The sequence below is a fragment of the Triticum urartu genome, chromosome 1A (assembly GCF_056163025.1).
Source record: "Triticum urartu cultivar PI428250 chromosome 1A, HENAU_Tu73, whole genome shotgun sequence".
In the NCBI taxonomy this organism is placed as follows: Eukaryota; Viridiplantae; Streptophyta; class Magnoliopsida; order Poales; family Poaceae; genus Triticum; species Triticum urartu.
Window position 1 is genome coordinate 308593861 of NC_141873.1, and position 26590 is coordinate 308620450.

The following is a 26590-nucleotide window of genomic DNA, read 5'->3' on the forward strand; positions in this document are numbered from 1 at the left end:
TAAGATTTTCCGCTTCATGAATTGGTGCAACTACTCGCTTGTTTTGATTGTCATATTAGGCTTGATAATGAGACAAGTCTGCTTCTTTAGCCAATTGACAAGCTAGCGGACGCACCTCCCGGTTTATTGCTCGCACATCCGCTTCACTAAACTCTGACCCGTCTTCCTTCAAGCTAGGATAGCCCTGAGCCGCTTCAATAGGATCAAAATCCGGCACCCAAGCTTTTGCCCGGATTAAGGCATTGATCGCACCGGTTCGAGCAGCAGATTTCTTCAGCTCTTCAACCCGGGCAGGAAGCACCGACAATTTCTGTAGAGTGTCCTGAATCAAAGTGGGTGCCGGCTTGTTGTGGGATGCAGTACAGATGATCCGCTGTGCACCATTGTACAGTTGTTCGATCAACGTATAGGCGGCTTTCAATTTCTTCCGCACATCTGACCCCAAATGACCAATGCGTGTCCCTGAAATATCACAAAGGGTTAACAAACCGGCAGCTCTGTAAGACGGCAGAATCAATTCAGAAATCAAACCGGCTTACCAAAAATAGCAGCGGTCATGGCATGCACGTGCCGCTTTATGCTGGTCAGTTCATCCACCACCGGTTTTAGTGCAGCCTCGGCGTCTTCTGCTCGTTTGGTTAAAGCGGATTTTTCAGTAGCCCAATCCGCCCACTCCTTCTTGAAATCCTTCTTAAGATGTTCCATGACGCTTAAGGCGCTGGTCAACTCCTCTTTTGCTTTTGAGGTTTCAGTCTGTTGGGACTTCAGATTTTCTTGGAGATCGGTGATTTGGGTCTCTTTTGTTTTCAGCTCAGCCTGCATACAGACAGTTATATGATTCAGCAAGCAGTGCAAGAATTGAAACACCAACCACACAACAAGTTATGCACTTGGCGCTTGGGGGCTAATGCCTATTTGATCTTCATATTTCACTTGAAGCATACAAGCAAGAAAGAGCATATAGAAGTTACCTCATATTTATCTTTCATCATGTTAACCAGACCGGCTTCATAGTCACGACTGGTATACAGCTGGTTCAGATAGCCGGAATGGATGTCTTGGGCGTTCAAAGCAGCGTAAGTCGCCAGATCAACATTCCACTTGCCCTTGCCAAAGGCAGCAAATTCTTCCTTGGCAGTATGTTTAGACAAAGCGACGGGATTGCTTGGCTCTGTATGGCCAATGCCAATAATAACAACTTCATCATCCTTGGCGTCGCCGGTTTGCATTGGGGCCGTCAGTTTATCAGTAGACTTGGATGGACTGGTGGATTTCTCAATCCGGATGGGGCTTCTGGGCTAGTCAACAGGACCGGAGGTATCAACACGTCTCTCTTCAGTAATAAAATCATCATCTTGTGGTGGTGGGTCGTTTGGCACATCCTCACGGATGGCCGCTTCAGGGTTGAGTACTCTGTCCGGTTCAGGAATAGCATCTTCTTCAGCCACTTTATCTAGGCGAGCCTTCTTGCTTGGCTTAGGCTTGGCCCTGAAAGGAGTAACAAAGGTTAGTACCGTATATGCTACAAAGTAATACACCAGAAGCATTATGATAAGTATGGCTTACCCAAGCACCATTTTGAGCGGCGGCATCTGGGTAGCTGATGACTCGCCAGATGAGGAATGGGAAGTGACCTGATAATCGGAGTCAGATGGATTAAGAGGTTGACGAAAACAACCCATTTTAGGACAAGCACTAACAGGAAAATTAGAGACCTCTGAATGGCGTTTCCGAACCGGACTATTCGGTAAACCGGTGGAGGTAACTACCTGGCCACTATGCCGGGTCGTGCGGCGAGCTTCGTGCTGTTGGGTCTTCATAAGAAATTTGAGATCCAAGTAAGCAAGAGGATGAGAAAATTTAACCTTCCAGTTTGCCTGGCGGATTTTTAGTGAAGGCAAAGGATCTGAATCGGAGGAAAGAATAATTACCTCTGCAACATCATCCTGACTAGCTTCGGCATCATCCTGACAAATATCATCATCAATAAGGCGCGTGAAAAATAAGCCAAGTGAATCAAGTTCTACCTCAAGGTCCGGGTTACCCACATCGTCATCAGCGGCCGGATCAGAGGATGCAGTGGTTCTTTTCCTGTGGGTAGTCTTCTTCACAGCTTTAGTCTTTTGTCGGATTGATCTTTCTGGTTTGTCTGGTTTTTCTGGTTTCTCCTACGGCAGTTTCTTGCTCCAAAACGGATCATTGCCCTTTTTAAACAGGCGTTGATATTAAACAATGACCAGATATATCAATAATAGGTTCAGAAAAAAGAACAATCAAACTCTTACAGCTGGCGGTTTGTTGGTGGCACAGAAGGGAAGCAGGCCGGTTCGAGCACAGACGTGTTCCGGTTCATTCAGCATTTTATTCACAGCCTCTTTGATTTCTTCGTCGGTAAGCTGGATGTTAGCATGTCGCAATGGGTCATCAACACTGCCAGTATACTCGCACATCAAACTGGAGCGCTGACTAAGGGGCAGTATGCTCCACAATATCCAACAGCGAGCGAGATCAACTCCTGTTAAACCATTGGCCATGAAGGCTCTGAGCTTGGACAGTTGAGGAGCGTATTTGCTTCTCTCCTTGGCAGTCAACCTTTGCGGAAAGGGGTGTGTATTGCTAAGCCGCTCCGGACGAAAGCCAGGCAAAGGATTTTCACCAGCGGGGGAGGTGTCTCTGCAATAGAACCATGTTTGATTCCGCTCTTTGGGGTGGCTGTGCAGCTTGGCGTGAGTGTATGTGACCTCTTTCCTTTTGTGAATCGCCACACCGCCCAATTCCGTATTGGAACCGTCAGAAAACTCAGTACGGCGGTTTAGATGGAAACAGTCTTTGAACAACTCCACTGTGGGCTCCTTTTGAAAAAACACCTCACAGAGCACTTGGAAGTGACACATGTTTGTAACAGAGTTGGGACCAGTGTCTTGTGGGTGGAGTTGAAAATCGGCTAAAACGTCCCGGTAAAATTTAGAACCGGGCGGCTTAAAGCCCCGGGCTAAGTGATATACGAAAACGACGACCTCTCCTTCTTGAGGTGTGGGAGGGCATTCTTTGCCAGGAGCTCTCCAATGGATGGTGTTTTTGCTGCCTAAAGCATCGATCAGGACTAAATTATTCAGTTGAGTCTCTGTGACGCGAGAAGGAACCCAGTTGCACTCATATACTTTCTTGGCCATGATGAAATCTACAAGATAGGTAATTCCGGTTCAAGAATGCATTTATAAAAGTGCACTGGTATGTACAATGTTAAACCGGAGACAGCTCTATCTAAACCGGAGTTTTATGAAGCAACAGCATCTGGCGGTTCAACAAGGGTACTAATGGTATATACCGATTTGGCAATTTTTCTACAAAGTTAAACCGCCGGATCTAAGCATTGAAACAGTTGAGATTGCGGATATATAAGTGTACAGAAACATATTTCACAAGATTTCTCTACAGCGACGGATCTGAAGCAAGTTCAGAAAAGAAGGAAAATATTCAAGGTTCAAAAAAGAACAGTACCGAATCAATGGGCAGAGATACAAGTAGATCTATGGTCTTGAGGCATATAAGTAAAGGCGGATGCTAAGAACTACCGCTACACAGAGCAAAGGTTCACAGGTTCATCTAGGATCTATCATATGAGTACGAAGCGGACGATGAACACTGAAGAACTTGGAAACCCTAGAACGGATCTACGGAGGAAAAGGTGAAGAACTCACCAGAGCCGAGGAAGAAACAGAAGGTCGCCGCGATGCTCTGGTACAGTCAAGGTGATGCAGCGGCCAAGGTTGGAGCAGAAGTCGTCAATGGCGGCGGAGCTCCGAAGCTGGACGACGCGGGGAAGACGAAGCAGAAGGGCACGAAGGGGAAAAAGAAATGACCCTTCGGTCTTATTTATAAGGCAAGGGGCATGTGTCAGGTGCGAAAATCAAGGAACCGTGGGTCTGGAAACGGAGTTGTCGCCTCGATTGTCGCAGACCTATTAAACAAAAAAGGTATCATGGATAAGTTTCTTTATAACAGGTGACGTCACGCCGGTTTACAACGACCAGAGAAGATGACGTCACGGCGATTCAACAAACTACAAGAAGGTGTTGAAGATGAAGATTTTTGCTAAGGATTGACATGAACCTGTTCAAATCAATCTGGGGCCTAATGTTGAGGATATCAGTACTGGGCGTAAACCGGCCTATCTGGGCCGAGTTAACTTCTTCAGTAGTTAACTATGTTGAAACCCAAGAAGGCAGATGAGGGCTCAAGGCCCATAGTCGGTTTAAGTCCTGTAGCCGTAAACCAGCGTTGGTATGTAACTTGTATTGTAAGTTAGGAATAAGTAGAGACCAAACCGGACACATCTATGAGCCGGTATTGGGACTCTGTGAACCGACGGGCGTCACTCGTGTATATAAGGGGACGACCCGGCGGCGGTTCAAGGACAACAGACAACAACTCGAGACTTAGGCGAAGCTTGTTTTCTCCCTAGTCATCGAAACCCCATCAATTCCATCACAACTAGACGTAGGCTTTTACCTTCATTGAAGGGGCCGAACTAGTATAAACTCTCTTGCGTCCCTGTGTCCGCTTTAACCCCTTCAAGCTAACCCGTTGCGATGGCTCCACGACTAAGTCCTTTCTCTAGGACATCTGCCGTGACAAAACCACGACACTTACCATATGAATCTTGATCTCTAGCCTTCCCAAGTTGCTTTCCACTCAAATCTTCTTTCCACCAAATCCATATCCTGTGAGAGAGAGTTGAGTGTTGGGGAGACTATCATTTGAAGCACAAGAGCAAGGAGTTCATCATCAACACACCATTTGTTACTTCTTGGAGAGTGGTGTCTCCTAGATTGGCTAGGTGTCACTTGGGAGCCTCCGACAAGATTGTGGAGTTGAACCAAGGAGTTTGTAAGGGAAAGGAGATCGCCTACTTCGTGAAGATCTACCCTAGTGAGGCAAGTCCTTCGTGGGCGACGACCATGGTGGGATAGACAAGGTTGCTTCTTCGTGGACCCTTCGTGGGTGGAGCCCTCCGTTGACTCGCGCAGCCGTTACCCTTCGTGGGTTGAAGTCTCCATCAACGTGGATGTAAGATAGCACCACCTATCGGAACCACAACAAAAACATCCGTGTCTCCAATTGCGTTCGAATCCTCCAAACCCTTCCCTTTACATTCTTGCAAGTTGCATGCTTTACTTTCCGCTGCTCATATACTCTTTGCATGTTTGCTTGAATTGTGTTAAGATTGCTTGACTTGTCCAAAGTTGCTAAAATCTGCCAAGAATTAAAATTGGGAAAAGGATAGGTTTTATTTGGTCAAGTAGTCTAATCACCCCCCTCTAGACATACTTTCGATCCTACAAAGCCTCACTTGCGGCGTGAGAAGGGGGCGGCAAGGCAGCGCGGGGAGGCAGGGCGGCCGGGCGCATGCAAACGAACGAGCAACGGGTGAGCCCGCCACGGGTGGGTGGCCCGAGCGGCTGTGCAAGGCAGCGATAGCAGCAGCGGGTCACCGGATGCAGCACTAGGTGCGTGCGTTGCATGGAGACAACAGCAACGGCGCGGCAAGGAGCGGCTACAGCAGAGCAGAGGGCGGGCACGCAGGCGTGCACGCACGCGCAAGTCGCAGCTAGGGCGAAGGCAGGCACGGGACGCAGACCGGGCATGGCGATCGCGAACTTGGTCGTAGGAGGATCCGCCGACCTAGGCCAAGAAGAAAACAGGACGGGAAGTGGGGAACCGGAGGAGGGCTCACTACATGGTGGTCATGGACGAGCTCGAGGGGGCTGGGGACGACCGGAGCTTGCGGGACGGCGGCGAGATGGCGGCGACCGAGGTTGGGGGAGCCGGTCGATGCCGTTGTTGTGGTTGTTCCCGATGAACGAAGTACCAAGGAAGAAGCTATGGTCGACGGTGGTCCTTCCGGACAAATTTTTAGGCGAGCGAGAGGTCGGTAGCTGCGACAGCGATGGTGGCACGGCGATGGTGGCTCATGGGTGTGGCTGGATCAGACAAGGGAGAGGGAGTGAGCGAGGGGGGTAGATGAGCTAGGGTTTGGGGTGGCCTTATCCACCAGGGGAGGCACGGGATGGACGCCGCGTGGCCATCCATGGCCATGGACGCGGCGCGTGCGTCCATGACGCCCTCTGTGAACAAAGGATGGAGATGGCGGCTTGGTGGGCTGTGTTGTCACTGATGCTAGTAGGCCCAAGTGCACAGGGCACTTTAGATTTTATTCGTTTTCTTTTCTGTTTTCACCTTTTCTTCTGTCTTGTATTTTCTATAGCCACTATTTGGCTTTTGTAAAATATCCAAATGGTCATGTTATTACCATTGCAATATATAGCACTCCCACAAAAAGTTTGAGAGGTAAATGGAAAGTTTTGGAAATTTTAATAATTTAGAAAAGCATTTAAATTATTATCGTGGCCCTGTTTAATTGTTTTTGGGCAATTGGATACTTGAAGAAAAGGTTTCATCATGAAAAATATCCGGTGATCATTTGCCACACTTTGAACATTTTAGCTTCAACATTTGAAAACTTTTACCGTTTGACTCCATTTTCATTTTGAACATTGAGTGGGTTTGAATCATCGCGAGTTTAACAACCGTAATCATGGTGACATGGCTTCATTAGTAGAGAGTCACTGTAGCTTGATTATCCGGGCGTCACATACATGGGGTGAAACCCCTTCAACCGCGCGCAGGCAGGGCGGTAGTACCGGTCATGGGGCCGGTAGTACCGGTTTTAGCGGATATAGCAGTTGTTCTGGTGCTGTACCGGCCTTGCACCGGTCGATCACAGAAGCTTGACCGGTAGTTGGGCGGTTGTACCGGTCGACCGGTAGTTGGGTGGTAGTTGACCGGTAGTACCTCTATCTTTGCGCTAGGAAAATCCCTGTCCATACTCTTGGTGTCCATCTTGCACCATTCCTTCTCCTTGTTGGTTCATTGGTACCTAGGCACACAAAGTGTCTTTGTTTGAGGTAGTAGCCATGTCTCATGTGGGTCCAAGGTAAGTTGAACAAGGAGAGAGTTCACCTTATGTCCAATGCCACATGTTGGAGGTCTCGTCGTATGTCCACTTGGAGCTTGGGGAATAGTCGTAGTGTACATGGGGATGATCGTAGGATGCTCCGCATCACAACGTCATACAATGACGACTGGAGAGAGTGGTAGCTTTGTTGTGTTCTAATTTCTCTGTCAAAGGCTGGTAATCACCATCACATTAATAGTATCTATGCACATTCTATTTTATCATCCATGAAGGGTATATTACCTCAATGTCCAACTTCTCAGATCAATACTCATTCCATTCTTCTCTTACTTGTCCTGCCATACCGAGACAGAGCATATGTACTAAGAGCATCTACAACCGGACCCCCCATACCGAAAAAGGCTTTCGTCCCGCTTTATATATAAAGCAATACGACCGAAATGATACAAAGTGGCGAGGGAACCCTCTTACAAAGCAGATCATCAAAGATAAACATACAAACAGGAGTAGCCACATCCCAACAAGAAGCACTCCAGACTGCTGACTAGACGAGGAACCGCGCGCCTCCACAAGAAACCACCGGACATCTATTGCAACGCACACACCAAGCTGTCGCTAGAGACAGCCCCCTGCCCTCTCACTCCTGGACGTGGAGCGCCGATCCTGCCAGAGACACCAAGGACCAACAATGATGCCAACGAAGTCACATGTAAAAGATATGATGCAGCGAAACCACCCCATACTAGAGGCGAAGGAACTTCAAGCTGGGATCCGAGCTTGCCCACCGATGACAACATGCCATGACCAGAGAGAACCTGAGCTGCACGATGACACTCCCGGGACAGTGACGACGCAATGCGCCACCGCCGTGAAGACCGAAGGAATGGTCAAAGATTTTCATCGGGAGCCCTGGCGCAGAAAAAAGGGACCTCGACGATGCCCCCAACAGGGACATGACACCCACAGGGATCGTTGTCGCCGGTGCCGAAACGCTGAGCTTTTGCCTGGAGCCTCACCCACGCCACATTGAGGTGCCCTAGTCAACAAGCCCGCCAACACCAAATCAGCCATCGCGATCATGAGACATCACTATTGAAGCATTGCCATCACCAGGATCCCCCGCCGCCCCACTCCACGCCATCCACACAGCCACAGAGAGAAGCCACCACCACTACAACGCCACCTGCCGCAAAGCCAAACATGTAGTCCACCTTCCAGGGCCGCCCCCCTGGCATCCAAGTGCTCGCATACCCGCACCACCATCAGCAGCACACCGGCAAGGGAATCAACCACCAGACGGTGATGGAAAGACGCCTCTTACACATCCAGAGGGCCCCCGGCCACCCCACCATGCCACACCAATCCCCCAATCGAACTTGCCAGAGCCGAGGGCCAGCCACCATCCAACCCATACAGTGGCGCACTGGCACCACAGGCCGCTCCGGACGTCTCCAGCCACCCTAGGTGCTCTGCAGAAAGGCAAGAGTAGCGGATCTGCACCGAAGGGCAGCAGAGCGCCAGCATGCACCAGATCCGGTACGAGGGCTACCCGGCTTGGCCGCCAACCACTGGAGGAGCAGCAGCTGGGAGGCCTCCCACCGGCGGTGTACCCATAGCATGGGATTTGGCAGAGCACCGCCGCACGCCGGCAACAGCACATTGCGAACCGGGGATGAGGCGCGACGGGGACGCGGGCAGGCCGTATCCCGCCAGCGGCGACGTAGGATGGACGCCGGGACGCGAGCTGCGACTGAGGGGAAAGGGAGGGGGCGATGGGCTCAGGCGAGGTGCAAGCACCCGCCATCGCCGACAACCACCAAGGGCTTTGTCCTGGCGGCGCCGTCCGACAGCGCGGGGGGGGGGGGAGAAGGGGGGTACCTAGGGTTGAAGTCGCGCGGGTTCTCCTGCGACGAGCCCCGCATGTTGTTATGGAATGGTCGATCATGCACAACCGACCCCCCATACCGGCCACAAACACTCGGGCGGGCTGCCCGGACGCAAAAACTACACCCAACCGCACCGCTTAAATCCGGGCCAAACGCTTGGATTGACCGGCAGTCCCCACCAGGCCCATATCTGGGGCAGATATGAGGAGGCCCGGACGCGCCTGGGCAGAGCCGCCACGTCGGAGCAGCACACTCTGGCTCACGCCGCCCCCAGCACCGCCCCCACAGAAGCCCCACCCGCTCGGACAAACCCTAGTCACTCTCAGTTCTCTCGCCTTCTCCCCTCCCCTCCCATCCTCTCCATTTCCTCTCCCAATCTCCCTTCCTCCTCTGCCATGGCCAAGTCCGGCCATGACTCCGGCAGTGAGACGAGCCCATGGACTGGGACAGCCTCGTGAAGGAGGAGGACGCCGGCTCCGGCAGCGACGCCGCCGGACGACGAGGAGCTCGCGCTCCGCATCGCCATCCAACACTCGCGACTAGACACCAGCGAGATCTCGAGTTCTGTGGCATCTGTCGCTAGCTCCTCCGGGTCCCGCCACCGCAATGCGCCAATGTGGGCCGCGGTCGCCCCTCCTGCTCTACGCCGCTCCAGATCCGGAGCAGGGCGGCCATCTCCCCTTCTCCTCTGGCACCAGCACCACTCGGGTAGCGTTGGGTGCTCGTGCCCGTGGCTACCATGCAGATGCGCATGCCGGAGTTGGATGCGAAGGCGGCCCGGCGCTAGCGGCAGTGGGCCGCGGCCGCGGCGGAGTCTGGCTCTTCTCGCCAATGTGCACGCTCTGTCCCCGTCGACTTGGAGGAGGTGCTCCTCAGTGAGGTCATGCGGCGCTCGCTGACCACGGTGGAGTCCAGCGCTTGGCTCCTCTAGCGCAAAAAAGAGAAGGCGCTCCTGCTCGGGCTCGAAGCTTTTGAGCGCCTCACGAGGGAGAAGGGGAGCGCCAAGGCGAAGGCGGCATGGCACGCGGGGGAGCAGGCCCGCGCCATCTGCCGCTTGTCTGGCTACATCTCCTCGGCGTCGGAGAGTGGCACCACCAGCAAGGACGACGATGACGATCCTCCTTCCGCGGACGCGTACACGGAGGAGATTGACTGCCGCGTCACCGACCGCAAGGGCAAGGCCCCAGATAAACTACCCACCTCGCAGTGTCCCCCCGAATGATCGGTGCGGTGGTTAGGCATCCTTAGACGCAGTCCGGCAGCTGTTCGGGGGTCAGCTTTGGGATTTGCCTGATCGACCCCTCCCAGTGTATTGCCAAGAAGTGGTGAACTCCGGCAGCCCCCATTGCTATGTTTATCTTTTAGTTGTTTTTATTTTCATTTCAGGTTGAATTTGAACTACATGGGCCCTTTTGGATGAACTAATGCGATGTCCGATGTCCAAATTGCTAAGTTTTTATGCTATCTCCTATGATCTACTCCCTCCGTCCGGTGAAGAGTGTACATATAGAGATTTAGGACAAATTATGGAGTGAATTAAAAATGCATTGGAAAAGTGAAAGCCACCATCTCTCTCCTCTTTAATTAACCAACCCCCAATGAGCTAAGTGCATGTAGAAATTAAGAAGACCATGTGTAGATTGCTATTGGTCTTGATTACCGTGTGATGAGAGAGAAGTATTTTTTTCTACTTTAAAATGCATTGAGAAGATAGAAATACACTCTTTTGTGGACAAATTTTGAAGCCAAATGTACACTCTTTACCGGACGGAGGGAGTACGTACTATTCATGGGTTTGTATGAAATAGGGTCCTGACTTTTGTGGTTTGTGGTTATTGAGGGAGCAAAATGGGTTCTGTCTGGGCACTGCCAGCGGACACGCTCAGATGCGCCTGCGGATGTATAGGGCGGCAGAATAGGTAATCGTGGTTGTAGATGCTCTAACAATGACACATATGACTGCTTATGCTGTTTGATAGTAGTTGGGTAAAGGTGCTGTATCTGATAAAGCATACAATATAATTATAACAGCCTAGGATCTTATGTGAGCTGTCCAGCCTTGAACTAACAGCCCCACTACTCTTTCTGAAGTCAGTTATATAGCACTTGTTCTTAAACATATTGAGATTGCATTTGTCTTCTCCCCGTAAATATGTATTTAACATATATCTTTAAGCAGAGAGTATGTCAAATTATTGTCAGCTGCTTCTGTATTGATGCACTTACCATTAAATCTTCCTCAAAAAATACAGCCTAGCAAGATGGTTGCATTTTTATGTTCGGCAATGGCCATAAGGCATGGGAGGCATCAATAAATTCCATTTCCCTCTTAGGTCCAATAATTGTAACATGTGATCCCTGATACAACAATTGGGAGCCATGCCAAGTATGGATGATTAGAACATAAGATTGAGCAGTCCTAATCATGTTAACCATGCATATTTGTTTGATAAGAGTATGAAAAATGGTCAGTCTTAATAGCTTAAGTATGACTAGCACATATGTCTGTGCATTGCAATGGCACAAAAAGATTGAGGTATATTCAAATTTAAGAAAATATGTATTACACATGTGCTTCGCTACGGAGCAAATGCAATTTTCTATCTACCAAAACACCCATCATGGGAACGTCCACAAGAAGACCAACGACCCAACAATGGAGAACTAGAGCTGCATGCTATGGCGTGGACTAAGCTACGTCGATGTGAGATCAAGGAGAGGTGAGACGACGTCGGGGTTGGAATGAACGGAAGCATGGAAGAGGGAGCTTGCGAGGGTGTGAGCACAATTGCCTTGCAGGCCTACTGGAGGACGGCTTCCACCGCAGCCACACACTCTGCTGATCACACGGATCTACGGAACAAAGCCAGTTGCCATCTATCAGAACGCCAACCAGAACACCTGCGACGCAGCCGCGATGAAATTCATAGATGAAACATGCATCAAATTCAGAAATGCCGCATGAAGTAGCGCATAATATACCCGTTGATCTTAGATACTGCCCTGTATACTTTAGCAAAAGCAGGAGCCAACTCAAGTTGTGATCTACAGCTCATGCAACATCCAGGATCCATCTTCAAGTCAACAACATTTCTGGAAAACAATATCCCAATTTCTCAGTATCCTCGTCAACCTTGGATACATGCTGAACAAAAAGAATTTCAGGTTGATGCCACCAAACTAACTAATTAGAAAAATTTGGGTTAAAACGTTGGACTTATTGGTTAATTAGTATTCTGGTCACCACTCACGTTGGTAGAAACTAGGGTTCTACCCGGTCTAGGGCGTAACCTGTAAGGGAAGGAGGGAGGAGGTCGGAGGAGATTGCGCGGCGGCTGGCGGCTGGGCGCCGTCCTTGCGGCTGGTGCGACGGCGGCGGGTGCAAGAGGCGGCTAGGGTTTAGGTCTCCCGGCTCCCTAAGGGAAGCCAAGCAAATATTGATTGCTTCTTCCCTGATTAGATTGATACATCTCCTCTCCTTGTATAGAGAGGTTTACTTGACTCCTAAGCAAACAATCCTAATACGATAAGATAATTGGGCTAAGCCCCTAATAATGATTAAGATACTTGGGTCATAACCCACTGGGCTAAGCCCCTAATATGCTGGTCATAACACTTCTCCCCGCCTGCACAAACAGCTCGTCCTCGAGCTGTAAGGTGGGGAAGCGCTTGCTGAACTCCTCGAGGTGATCAACCAGCGTCAAACACCTTCACGACAGCTGGGGCGGCAAGGTCGGCGGCGACGGCGTCCTCCGGAATGTAGTATGCAACCTCCAGGTAGAAGAGTCGCGGGGACGCGTGGTCGGGCATGTAGGGCTCGTCGCAGTTGAAGCACAACCCTTGGCGGCGACGCTCGAGTAGCTTGACCGAGGTGAGCCGGCGGAATGGGCGCGCCGCGGTCGCGGCGAGGGGTGCCGTGGGAGCCTAAGCAGGCCGACCCTGAGCGGGATCTGGCCAGGGTAGCGACCTAGTGGCCCGGGACGGTGACTCCTGCTGGACGGCCACCGCGCAGTGCACGAACGCACGGGCGTAGTACATGGCCGTCTGGAGATCCTAGGGTCCCCGAAGCTCCACGTCCATGCGGATGTGATCTGGAAGTCCGCCGACAAAGAGGTCGGCCCGCTGCTGCGCCGTAACGCCCGACGCATGGCATGCCAGGGCCTGAAAACGGTCGGCGAAGTCTTGAACCGTGAAGGGGAAGGGTAAGCAGCCTAGCTCCGCCGGGCGGCTCTCGTGGATCGGGGGCCCAAAACGAAGGAGGCAGAGCTCGCGGAAGCGCTCCCAAGGGGGCATGCTGCCCTCGTCCTGCTCGAGGGCGTAGTATCAGGTCTGTGCCGCGTCGCGGAGGTGGTAAGAGGCGAGCCAGGTGCGCTCCGAGGCGAGGGTGCGCTGCCCGCGAAAGAACTGGCCGCACTGGTTGAGCCAGTTGAGGGGGGTCCTCCGTGCCGTCATAGGTGGCGAAGTCGATCTTGGCGAACCGCGGCGGTGTCTGGGTCGGAGCGCCGTGTCGAGCTGGCTCGGAGGTGCGGAGCAGCGAGGCGGGTGGCGCCTGGTCGAAGTACTCCGGGTAGGGACCCGCGGAGCCGGATGGCCCGGCGAACTGCAGAAACGGGGCGGCTGCTTCGGAGCCGTGGTGTAGACCAGCGATGGTGAAGACCCAGTCGCCCAAGCTGGTAGTGGCGATGGGGAGGGCGGGAACCGGACCTGGTGTATCGGCAGGCCGGCCGGTGGCGGCAGTCCGGAGTTGGGTAGAGGTGGCGCCTGGAGTTGCAGCGGCTGTTGTGGAGAATGGGCCGACGTGGCGGTAGCCGCGGTGGCAGTAGGGGCCCACTGTGGCTAGAGGGAAGCCGCGGCTAGGGGCGGCTGCAGGTGCAGCAGCGGCGATGGCAGCCCGCTGTGGTGCCCCGCCTGGAATGGCAGCAGCGGTGTCCCGCCAATTGCAGGCGCGCCCTGGGACGGCTATGGCAGCCAGAGCTGGGTCGCGGCTGAGGGCGGCTGTAGGTGCAGCAGCGACGGGGGCCCGCTGGTGTGTCCCGCCTGGAACGGCAGCAGGGGCATCCCGCTCGGGCCAGATGTGTTCTGGATCGGCCAGTGCAGCGCCGGATGGCTGTAGGCGGGGGGCGCAGCCGGCGGGGTGGCCTGCGGGCCGGCCAGGTATAGGGTGATGCCCTGGACGGCCGTCACGAGGTCCCACAAGGTGCTGGACATCTCCTCCGGCGTGAAGACAGGAATCGTCGACGGCGCAAAGGTGACTGGAGCCGGCGGCGCGGAGGTGATCGGGGCCGGCGGCGTTGGGGACCCGGCCGTGGTCATCGGGGCGGTGGTGATGATGGGCAGGGGCGGCGTGGGTGGGGATGACGAAGTACCAAATTGGTGGAAACTAGGGTTCTACCCGGTCTAGGGCATAGCCTGTAAGGGAAGGAGGGAGGAGGTCGGAGAAGATTGCGCGGCGGCCGGCGGCTGGGCGCCGTCCTTGCGGCTGGTGCGACGGCGGCGGGCATAAGAGGCGGCTAGGGTTTAGGTCTCCCGGCTCTCTAAGGGAAGCCGAGCAAATATTGATTGCTTCTTGTCTGATTAGATTGATACATCCCCTCTTCTTATATAGAGAGGTTTACTTGACTTCTAAGCAAACAATCCTAATACGATAAGATAATTGGGCTAAGCCCCTAATAATGATTAAGATACTTGGGCCATAACCCACTGGGCTAAGCCCCTAATATGCTGGTCATAACACACGTCATAATCAAACACCAAAGTGCACCACTTATGCAGTGGCCACAAATGCAAAGTATGATCTGTTAAATTGGCCCTCACTGCAATTTGGATGATGTTCGCCACATAAAGTCGTCATAGTTTATAGTTGCTGAATCAACAACTTTAATTCCCTCTATTCGATCCAAAACAGGCTCTTAAATTAAAAAGAGAATGCAACTAAACACAGAACAATATGCACAAGATATATGAATTTAGGTAAATAAGATAAGAGGAGTTATTTTGCACCTATATTAAACCAGCAAGACAACTCCATATTCGAGGTACAAATCTTGATTGATGACTTAAGAGCACACAATAATTTTCTTTATCAATGAACAACATAATCACAACCTGCAATGCACCAAAGGGGTTACCAAACAGTGAATACAATATTCTATCAGGTTCGGAAGCTTGCAGCAACAACATGTTTCAGCTATGAATAATTGATTGTAGCTTAGTTTTGAGTTCTTACACGAGTGTAGACACTGCAAAATGTTATTGCACACTTTGTCTAAGTTCTTATTTCAATACTGTGAAAGCATGTGACCATATACCTGAGTCCACCCACCAAACATCAGAGGTAGATCATTCAGTACTAGAAAAATGCTACGTATCTTGTTCTTCAGTTTGCATCTATGTCTGTATGGTCACCTGCTTCTGTTTGAACCAAACTTGATGCGAGATTTGAGGCGGGGGCTGGGGCTCGCGGAGATGGCCATGACGGCTCGGGATCGAGCACTGGCGGGGCAGCCGGGGCTCCGGCGGTCCTCCAGGTTTGGCAGGGTGAAGCGGCGGGGCCCGGGGAAGGCGGCGGAGTGACGGCAGTGGCCACCAGGGTGGAGGAGCGGCTGCGGCGGGAACTTTCCAGAGGTAGTTGGGCGTGCAGGCTTTTACTGGTGTTTTGCTTGGGCGGCAGCTGGTGATGCAAATTTGCATCACCAAGTGACGTATTTTACATCTACAGCAAAATCTGAGTAAAAAATTATACATCTACATCATCTTTTGGAGCAAGTTTTTGGGACAAAGTGATGGAAAAAAATCAGTTATTTATACATCTACATCACCTATTGAGATGCTCTTAGTGTTGCGATGCTGAAATGTTGTGTCGTAACAAAGTTCCTGTGAGGCATATTAAGTCTAGATAGAAAATTTTATCCTTCGGATTCACTATTCGTGCTAGGACATTGATTAACAAATGACTATTTGAATTGTGTGTAATTTCATGACGTCCTTTTCTATTTAATCGTATTTAGCAAAACTTCTTGATTCTCTTTCATGGGATTCTGTTAGTTTAGGTATTCTATTTGTACCCAATGCAGAAGTTGCATAGTTCTGTTTCATTGCTACGCTGACCAGTTTATAACATGCTATTGCATAATAATACATCACTGTGCATTTTGGTTGACACAAATGCACAGAAAGCTGTATCATTGATTACTCTGTGCTCTAATGCAGTTAAGAATAGATACCATAGTTGTCAGAAAACAACTAGTAACACTGTCTAGAAAATTTCTCCGTGCAATGCTAAGTTTACTACTACTGTTACATCAATTGCACCATCTACCTATGTAATACAGCGCACCATGTGCAATTTTTTTTCGAACCGGGCATGACCCCTTTCCATTGCAAATGAACGGAAATACAAAGTTCCGAGAACAACAGGAGGAAAGGGAAAGAAGTACAGCGAGTTCGAGCATTGCCAGGAAACCCGCTGCGTTCGCTCGTCATCGTAACGAACACCATGGGGCGAAAACCTGACAGCACCATAGTTCAAAATCAACACTAAAAGTCTATTACAACCAGGCACCAACACACAAAGGCAAAAGCACGAAAAGCCAGATCTTGACCCAACATAAGCATTTCGAAGCCAAGCTTGCACAATCATTCTCCCTCGATTGGCCTCCTCGCCGCTTCGCACATCTTCATCAGCCGCATTGTGCTCGACCTGACCATCTCCGCCCCGCTTCGCAGCTCCTTGAGCCCTTCTTCCTATTGTAAACCTGCCCAGTACAGCAAAAAGGAAACCATGGAGAAAACAATCTCAAAGGGAGTTTTAATCTGTTTATTCTCAAAAGTTGCTCGGTTTCGAGCAAGCCAGATCGCCCAACAAACAGCAGCAAGACCCACAGTGTAATACTTTCCTCTAGCAAGGAGAAAGGTGTTGCACCAAGAGAAATATTGCCAGTAACTATTCGGGCACAAGTCAGTTCCCAAAGCCATTCCAACACATCTCCAAATTACTCTAGAAACCGGGCAGGCAAAAAATAAATGTTTGGAAGACTCAACCTCATTGCAAAACGAGCACTTGGGGTTCCCAGGCCACCATGTGCAATTATACAGAGAGCTACTTGAGGTAGGCAATACTCCATGTGGTTCTACTGGTTTTCTTTCTCTGATGATTGGAGTTCCATTGCATGCAGGACATCTGGCATCGTATACATTCCCTAATGCCAATGTGTGATGCTTCTCGTGCTACTTGCCTTTCTCGCGCCTTTCTACATTCCTGGAGGTGTCATCCCAACCTCACCTTGGACTGAGCTTTGCTCCAAGTCCAAGGGAGATGGAGGAAATTTTAGCTGCAAAATTGACAACATAATTAGAAACCACTCAGGAATTGGCTTGAAGACATTGGAGCTTGATATATTTGATGATGACCGTACCTTGCCTTATATCGACAATTGGCTCCAGTTTGCTGTCACGCCAGGGATTGAGGAGCTCACCCTTGTACTATATAAAAAGTACAACTTCGCATGCTCACTTTTATCTGATGGAGTTAGAAACTCAATTAGGTATCTTGAACTTCGCCGCAGTGCCTTCCGTCCCATGGCTGAACTTGGCCCCTTGAGAAGCCTAACCTCTCCATCTTTGTTCTGTGCGTATTACTGGGGATGAAGTAGGGTGCTTTCTTTCCAACTCCCCTGCTTTGGAGCAGTTGAAACTTCATGATTGCAAGGAGATAACTTTCCTGAAGATACCTTGCATGCTGCAGCGGCTCAGTTGCCTGAGTGTTTGTTCATGCTGGATGCTTCAATTGATAGAGTGCAAAGCTCCAAATCTCTCCAGCATTTACGCTAGTGGAGAAAATATAAAACTCTCACTCTCAGAAGCATTGCGCATGAAGGACTTGTGCATGTGCTTTCCCAACGTCATCGGTTATGCTCTTGCCGAGCTGCCATCCATTATGCCAAATCTTGAGACTCTTGAAATAGGTTCAGAGTATGAGGTAATACTACTCATAAGATTTTATTTAGGATGAGATATTTGTTAATAATCTGAAGATGACATGTATTTGTTGTGCAGGTGGTTAATACACCAATGCTGCCTGCCAAATTCATCCACCTCAAGCACCTGAATATTCAAATTACGGAATCCGATGATTATTTTCACCTAGCTTCTTTCTTGGATGCATCTCCTTCCTTGGAGACTTTGTTCTTGGATGTAAGTCACTGTTCGTTCATTCTGTTGGGGTTGGTTACTCAGTTGGGTCCGTCCATCTATTCAATTACCTTTTTTCCATCTTCATTCAGGTATCTAAGGATAAGGAATATGTGGATCATGAATCAATTTTTGGAGGTTCCTCACTACATTTCAGGCAGCTGCCCGAAGACCGCCATGTCTGCCTCAAACTCAAACGTGTGGAGATCATAGGGTTCAACTCTGCAAAGAGCTTGATTGAGCTCACACGTTGCATTGTCAAGAAGGCAGTCTCACTTGAACTGCTTGTGTTGGACACCCTTGATGGTAGTGATAGGTGTTGTGGTGAATATAAGTGTAGGCCCACTAGCAAGACTGTTCTCGAGGAAAATAAGTGTAGGCCCATTAGTGAGACTGTTTTCAAGGAAGCCTCTAGAGCGATCGTGGCTATAAGAAGGTTTATTGAGGATCAAGTCCCGCCTACAGCTAAGCTGAGTGTCCTGGAGCCTTGCGCACGGTGTCATTCGAGTCATAAGCTTGCAGCTGGTGATATGGTGATGGAGGGTGGTTGATAGATGTCATAAGTTATCTTGTATAATTGCACCATGTATGATCATTTATTGAATTTGATTAGCTTGTAACATGCTTTGTTTCTTGGATTGTCGGATAAGTTATTTTGAAGGCGAAGTGTGTTGTCACTTTAATCTAGTAATTATTGAAGGAAATATGCCCTATAGGCAATAATAAAATTGTTATTTATATTTCCTTATATCATGATAAATGTTTATTATTCATGCTAGAATTGTATTAACCGGAAACTTGATACATGGGTGAATACATAGATAAAACGAGTGTTCCTAGTATGCCTCTACTTGACTAGCTCGTTAATCAAAGATGGTTAAGTTTCCTAGCCATAGACATGTGTTGTCATTTAATGATGTGATGGACAATACCCATCCGTTAGCTTAGCACTTTGATCGTTTAGTTTATTGATATTGCTTTCTTCATAACTTATACATGTTCCTATGACTATGAGATTATGGAACTCCCGAATATCGAAGGAACACCTTGTGTGCTATCAAACGTCACAACGTAACTGGGTGATTATAAAGATGCTCTACAAGTGTCTCCGATGGTGTTTGTTGAGTTGGCATAGACTGAGATTAGGATTTGTCAGTCCGATTGTCGGAGAGGTATCTCTGGGCCCTCTTGGTAATTCTCATCACTATAAGCCTTGCAAGCAATGTGACTAAAGAGTTAGTTACGAGATGATGCATTACAGAACAAGTAAAGAGACTTGCCGGTAACGAGATTGAACTAGGTATGAGGATACCGACGATCGAATCTCGGGCAAGTAACATACCGATGGCAAAGGGAACAACGTATGTTGTTATGCGGTTTGACCAATAAAGATCCTCGTAGAATATGTAGGATCCAATATGAGCATCCAGGTTCTGCTATTGGTTATTGACCGGAGATGTGTCTCGGTCATGTCTACATAGTTCTCGAACCCGTAGGGTCCGCATGCTTAACGTTCGATGACGATTTGTATTATGAGTTATGTGATTTAATGTACTGAAGGTTGTTCGGAGTCCCGGATGAGATCACGGACATGACGAGGAGTCTCGAAATGGTTGAGACATAAAGATCAATATATTGGAAGGTTATATTCGGACATCGGAAAGGTTCCGAGTGATTCGGGTATTTTTTGGAGTACCAGAGAGTTACGGGAATTCGCCGGGGGGAGTAGTGGACCTTAATGGGCCATACGAGAAAGGAGAGAAGGGCCTCAAGGGGTGCCCCCCATGGCAAGTCGGAATTGGACTAGGGAGGGCGTGGCGCCCCCCTCTCTTTCCTTCTCCCTCTCCTACTCCTTCCCTCTCTCCCCTTTTGGAAAAGGAAGGGGACTCCAACTAGGATTGGGAATCCTAGTTGGACTTCCCCTATAGGCGCACCCCTCCTAGGCCGGCCTGCTCTTCCCCCCTCCTTTATGTACGTGGGCATGGGGACACCTCAAAGGCACTCCAAGATTTGTCTTAGCAGTGTGTGGTGCCCTTCTCGACAGTTTTCCACCTCGGTCATATTGTCGTATTGCTTAGGCGAAGCCCTGCGTCGGTAACTTCATCATCACCGTCACCATGCCGTCGTGCTGATGAAACTCTCCCTCGGTCTCAACCGGATCAAGAGTTCGAGGGACGTCACCGAGCTGAACGTGTGCAGATCGTGGAGGTACCGTGCGTTCGGTACTTGGATCGGTTGGATCGCGAAGATGTTCGACTACATCAACTGCGTTACTAAACGCTTCCGCTTTCGGTCTACGAGGGTAAGTAGACACACTCTCCCCTCTCGTTGCTATGCATCTCCTAGATAGATCTTGTGTGTTCGTAGGAATTTTTTTGAAATACTGCGTTCCCCGACAGTGGCATCCGAGCCAGGTCTATGTGTAGATGCTATATGCACGAGTAGAACACAAACAGTTGTGGGCGATAATAGTCATACTGCTTACTAGCATGTCATACTTTGATTCGGCGGTATTGTTGGATGAAGCCGCCCAGACCGACATTACATGACCGTGTTCATGAGACTGGTTCTACCGACGTGCTTCGCACACAGGTGGCTAGTGGGTGTCTGTTTCTCCAGCTTTAGTTGAATCGAGTGTGTGAGCCCGGATAATCAAGCTACAGTAAACCTCTGCTAATGATGCCAGGTCACCTCGGTTACTGTTGATAATCTCGGGATTCAGAATCGTTTCGGAATCCAAATTTGAATTAAAGTCAAAACAATTAAAGTTTTCAAAAGTCAAAACTAAATTGTTCCTAATGTGTCAAATAATCCATAATAAATGTTGGTAAAGAAATCATCATTTAATAAAATATTTAAATGCACTAAATAAACTAAAATGGTTTAAAACAGAAAAGTAAATAAATAAACAAAAAAAGAAAATAATCAAAAGATAATAGGAAAGCGGGCAAAAATAAAAGAGAACCCCCCACCCCCGCTGGGCTCCAGCCCAGCTGGCCTCAGGCCCAACAAGGCCGGCCCACCCCGCACCTCCCTGGCCTCTATGGCCCTTATCTCCCCGAAACCCTAACCTACCCCCACCCCCACTCTCCCCACGACGCCCCCTCCTCTCTCCCGATCTGGATCGGGATCCAGAGGAGGCCGACGCCGCTCGATGCCGCCCCCCCACGCCAGGACGCCGCCACCTCGCCGTCCTCCTCCATTTCGTCGCTCGTCCCCGCCCCCCTCCACAACGGCCCTCCTCGACCTTCACCGAGCCCGCTGTTCGTGCCCTACGACCCGCTGTGAGCCTCGCTCCCTCCCCTCTCTCTCGCGCGGCACCGACTGCCAGCGCTGCGCGCGCGCCCCGCTCATTCCTCGTCGTTGCCGCTCCGCCTAGCCCCGTGTTGGCCCGCCTCGCGGCCTCACCGTGCTTGCACGCACGCCTCGACCGCGCCCTGCTCCTCGAGCTGTTGCTCCGCCGCACCCCACCTTGCAAGCCCGCGTTCCGCGACCGCAGCCCCCCTGACCCCGCGCCTCCCGCAGCCCTCCCCGCTCCGGCCGTCCTCGCCGACCGCGCCCTGTGCGTGCACCTGCGGCCCTCCTTGCCTCGCTCCCGCGCCGTGGCCACCCCCTTGCTGCTGCTTTGCTCCCGGCCGTCGCACCGCGCCGCCCCCTGTGTCCACCTCCGCCTGCCGTGGTCGGCCGGCGAGCCCCGCCGTGGCCACGGCCTCATCCCGCGTCCTGGCGGGCAGCGCACCGCCCGCGCCCGTCGAGTTCGGCCGGCCGCGCCTGGGCATGTGCCCGCTCGGGCCGCGCCCTTCGCCCGCTAGCGTCCGGCGCCCACTAAGGCCCTGGGGCCTATGACAGATGGGCCCCACGCCCAGAACATTTTTACAAAAAAAAGAATTAAAAAAAGATATGATAATAAATAAATAAAAATATTAATAAATTTAATAACTAATTAATTAATAAGTGAATTAATTAAGTTAATTAATCCTGTTTAATTAACCTAATTATCTAGTTAGTTTAATTAAACAGTAATTAGATTAGTTAACCCCTGATTAGCCTAATCAATCAATGACATGCGGGACCCACACATAGTTGACCCAGTCAACTGCTTAGTTGGCTGCTGACGTCAGCATGATGTCATGCTGACGTCATCTTTTACTATTCTGGATAATGTTGAATTAAAATATTTAAATTAATCCTAAAAATGATTTAAATCTTTTAAAATTAATATAAAATAAACCGTAGCTCAGATGAAAATACTTTCTACATGAAAGTTGCTCTGAACGACGAGACAAAACCGGATACGTAGCCCGTTCGTCCGCCACGCACCCCTAACATATCAAACTCGCAACTTTCTCCCTCCGGCTCCTCTGCCCGAAAACGCGAAACACCGGGGATACTTTCCCGGATGTTTTCCCCCTTCACCGGTATCACCTCATACCGCGTTAGGGCACCCCTAACACCGATACTTGTCATGTCGTGCATCTCTATGCATCTGATTGCTTAAATAATTATTGTTTCTCCCCCCTTTTCTCTCGCTAGACACCGAGACCGATGCCGCTGCTACCCAGTACGACTACGGAGTTGACGACCCCTCTCTCTTGCCAGAGCAACCAGGCAAGCCCCTCCTTTGATCACCAGATATCGCCTATTCTTCTCTTTACTGCTTGCATTAGAGTAGTGTAGCATGTTACTGCTTTTCGTTATCCTATCATGATGCATAGCCTGTCCTTGCTACTACTGTCGTTACCTTTACCTGCAATCCTAAATGCTTATTAGTATAGGATGCTAGTGTTCCATCAGTGGCCCTACACTCTTGTCCGTCTGCCATGCTATACTACTGGGCCGTGATCACTTCGGGAGGTGATCACGGGCATATGATATATACTTACACTGTTACATTACTTATGATACTGTTTGGAGATGGGGGCTGAAAGGGCAGGTGGCTCCATCCAGGTAGTGATGGGCATGAGTTCCCGACGGCCCCCGACTGTTACTTTGAGGCGGAGCGACAGGGCAGGTTGAGACCACCTAGGAGAGAGGTGGGCCTGGCCCTGGTCGGCGTTCGCGGATACTTAACACGCCTAACGAGATCTTGGTATTTGATCTGAGTCTGGCTACTGGCCTATACGCACTAACCATCTACGCGGGGACAGTTATGGGCACTCGACGTCGTGGTATCAGCTGAAGCCTTTGTGACGTCAGCGACTGAGTGGCGCGCGCCGGATTGGACCGTAAGCCTGCTCTTGTATTAAGGGGGCTAGTTCTGCTTCCGGCCGCGTACGCAACGTGCAGGTGTGCAATGGGCGATGGGCCCAGACCCCTGCGCCATAGGATTTAGAACGGCGTGCTGACCTCTCTGTTGTGCCTAGGTAGGGCTGCGACGTGTTGATCTTTCGAGGCCGGGCATAACCCAGAAAAGTGTGTCCGGCCAAATGGGATCGAGCGTGTTGGGTTATGTGGTGCACCCCTGCAGGGAAGTTAATCTATTCGAATAGCCGTGATCTTCGGTAACAGGACGACTTGGAGTTGTACCTTGACCTTATGACAACTAGAACCGGATACTTAATAAAACACACCCTTCCAAGTGCCAGATACAACCGGTGATCGCTCTCTCACAGGGCGACGAGGGGAGGATCATCGGTTAGGATTATGCTATACGATGCTACTTGATGCTACTTGGTGAACTTACCATCTACTCTCTCCTACATGCTGCAATATGGAGGTGGCCAGAAACGTAGTCTTCGACAGGATTAGTTATCCCCCTCTTATTCTGGCATTCTGCAGTTCAGTCCACATATGATACCCTTATTCCATTTGATACCCATGCATATGTAGTGTAGCTCCTTGCTTGCGAGTACTTTGGATGAGTACTCACGGTTGCTTTCTCCCCCTTTTTTCCCCTTTCCTTTCTTTCTGGTTGTCGCAACCAGATGCTGGAGTCCAGGAGCCAGACGCTACCGTTGATGACGACTACTACTACTCGGGAGGTGCCTACTACTACGTGCAGCCCGCTGACGGCGATCAGGAGTAGTTTAGGAGGATCCCAGGCAGGAGGCCTGCGCCTCTTTCGATCTGTATCCCAGTTTGTGTTAGCCTTCTTAAGGCAAACTTGTTTAACTTATGTCTGTACTCAGATATTGTTGCTTCCGCTGACTCATCTTTGATCGATCTCTTGTATTCGAGCCTTCGAGGCCCCTGGCTTGTAATATAAAGCTTGTATTATTTTAATTTGTGTCTAGAGTTGTGTTGTGATATCTTCCCGTGAGTCCTTGATCTTGATCGTACACATTTGCGTGTATGATTAGTGTACGGTCAAATCGAGGGCGTCATAGAGTGTGACTACACCCGGTCCTTGTTGAAGGTTAAAACAACACACTTGACGAAACATCGTTGTGGTTTTTGATGCGTAGGTAAGAACAGTTCTTACTAGAAGCCCGTAGCAGCCACGTAAAACTTGCAACAACAAAGTAGAGGACGTCTAACTTGTTTTTGCAGGGCATGTTGTGATGTGATATGGTCAAGACATGATGAGCTATAAATTGTTGTATGATATGACCATGTTTTGTTAAAGTTATCGGCAACTGGCAGGAGTCTTATGGTTGTCTCTTTATTGCATAAGATGTAAGCGCCATACAATTGCTTTACTTTATCGCTATGTGATAGCAATAGTTGCAAAAGCAATAGTTGGTGATTCAACCATGTGACGACACGTTGATAGAGATCAGGATGATGGAGATCATGGTGTCATGCCGGTGAAGATGGAGATCATGACGGTACTTTGGAGATGGAGATCAAAGGCACACGATGATGATGGCCATATCATGTCACACATTTTGATTGCATGTGATGTTTATCTTTTATGCATCTTATTTTGCTTAGTATGGCGGTAGCATTATAAGATAATCCCTAACTAAATTTCAACATATAAGTGTCCTCCCTGAGTATGCACCGTTGCGACAGTTCGTCATGCCGAGACACCACGTGATGATCGGGTGTGATAAGCTCTACGTTCACATACAACGGGTGCAAGACAGTTCATGCGGAATACTCAGGTTAAACTTGATGAGCCTAGCATATGCAGATATGGCCTCGGAACACTGAGACCGAAAGGTCGAGCGTGAATCATATAGTAGATATGATCAACATAGTGATGTTCACCATTGAAAACTTCTCCATCTCACGTGATGATCAGACATGGTTTAGTTGATATGGATCACGTGATCATTTAGATGACTAGAGGGATGTATATCTAAGTGGGAGTTCTTAAGTAATATGATTAATTGAACTTAAATTTATCATGAACTTAGTCCTGATAGTATTTGCATATCTATGTTGTAGATCAATTACTCACGTATAGCTTCCCCGTTTTATTTATGATATGTTCCTAGAGAAAACTATGTTGAAAGATGTTAGTAGCAATGATGCGGACTAGCTCCGTGATCTGAGGATTATCCTCATTGTTGCACGGAAGAATTATGTCCTTGATGCACCGCTAGGTGACGGACCTATTGCAGGAGCAGAGGCAGACATTATGAACGTTTGGCAAGCTCGGTATGATGACTACTTGATAGTTTAGTGCGCCATGCTTTACGGCTTAGAACCGGGACTTCAAAAACGTTTTGAACTCCACGGAGCATATAAGATGTTCCAAGAGTTGAAATTAGTATTTCAGACTCATGCTCGTGTCGAGAGGTATGAGACCTCTGACAGTACTTTTCCTACGAGATGGAGGAGAATATCTCAACCAGTGAGCATGTGCTCAGATTGTCTAGGTACTACAATTGCTTGAATCAAGTGGGAGTTAATCTTTTAGATAAGATAGTGATTGACAAAGTTCTCTAGTCACTATCACCAAGTTACTGGAACTTAGTGATGAACTATAATATGCAAGGGATGACGTAAAACGATTCCTGAGCTCTTCGCGATGCTGAAATCGGCGAAGGTAGAAATCAAGAAAAGCATCGAGTGTTGATGGTTGACAAGACCACTAGTTTCAAGTAAAAGGGCAAGGGAAAGAAAGGGAACTTCAAAAAGAATGACAAGCAAGTTGCCACTCCCATGAAAAAGCCCAAAGCTAGACCCAAGCCTGAAACTGAGTGCCTCTACTTCAAAGGAAATGGTCACTAGAAGCGAAATACCCCCAAATACTTGGCGGATAAGAAGGATGGCAAAGTGAACAAATGTATATTTGATATACAGATTATTGATGTGTACTTTACTAGTGTTCATAATATCCCCTGGGTATATGATATTGGTTCCATTGCTATGATTAGTAACTTGAAACTGGAGTTACAGAATGAATAGAAACTAGTTGAGGGCAAGGTGACGATGTGTGTTGGAAGTGATTCCAAGGTTGATAGGATCACCATCGCACACTCCCTTTACCTTCGGGATTAGTGTTGAACCTAAAATAAATGTTATTTGGTGTTTGCGTTGAGCATAAATATGATTGAATTATGTTTATTACAATACAATTATTCATTTAAGTCAAAGAATGATTGTTATTCTATTTGCATGAATAAAACCTTCTATGGTCATACAC

The 26590-nt window shown here is 49.4% G+C and overlaps 1 pseudogene; it reads left to right on the forward strand.

The window, feature by feature from the left end:
* Positions 1-18631, forward strand: part of LOC125506797 (putative FBD-associated F-box protein At5g56820) — a 58253-nt pseudogene extending 39622 nt beyond the window's left edge.
* Positions 18632-26590: the final 7959 nt, after the last annotated feature.